Source organism: Etheostoma spectabile, unplaced genomic scaffold, assembly GCF_008692095.1.
Source record: "Etheostoma spectabile isolate EspeVRDwgs_2016 unplaced genomic scaffold, UIUC_Espe_1.0 scaffold00018814, whole genome shotgun sequence".
In the NCBI taxonomy this organism is placed as follows: Eukaryota; Metazoa; Chordata; class Actinopteri; order Perciformes; family Percidae; genus Etheostoma; species Etheostoma spectabile.
In genome coordinates, this window is record NW_022604489.1 from 23,184 (window position 1) to 23,818 (window position 635).

General features: G+C 42.0%; 1 non-coding gene across 1 annotated transcript; it reads left to right on the forward strand.

Annotated features, from left to right (window-relative positions):
- The first annotated feature begins 562 nt into the window (after positions 1–562).
- trnar-ccu (transfer RNA arginine (anticodon CCU)) lies at positions 563–635 on the forward strand. Its single transcript has one exon. It is a non-coding gene; the product is annotated as a tRNA-Arg (tRNA).

Below are 635 nucleotides of genomic sequence, written 5' to 3' on the forward strand. Positions count from 1 at the left end.
TAATGAAGCTTCATTTGACCATAACTATTAACCACCTGAACCTGGTAAAAGGTATGAGGTACTCATGCATAGCCAGCTAGTGATTTACCTTCTGAAGATGGTGGTCGGCATGCCAACGAGGCTTGGAAATTTGCAGTTGGTGATTCAGAGGAGATGTAACAGTTTAAAGTGTAAAGTAACTTAATTTTCTAAATTGTCCACCTACAGTGCCAACGAGAGCTCTACTCTAATATTACCGGGTACGCAATAGCTATTCAATTTAGAAGGTATTGTTGATCTCAGAAACAACGATAGACAGCACCATCTTATCACAACGCCCATGTATGTGTTTGCAAAAACATTCACATGAACTCGCAAATCAATTGATGAGATTTTGGAGGTCAAAGGTTCAATGTCAAGGTGACTGTGTCCTCATGTCTGTCCATCCAATTCTTGTGAATGCAATATCTCTGAACGCCTAGAGGGAAGCACTTCAAAATCTAGAGGTCAAGGTTACTGTTTCATTATGTCTCCAGAACTGTATATGTATTTCTCCTGAACTGTTGAGTTTGGGTGCTGTAAAGCCCCAGTGGCCTAATGGATAAGGCACTGGCCTCCTAAGCCAGGGATTGTGGGTTCAAGTCCCATCTGGGGTG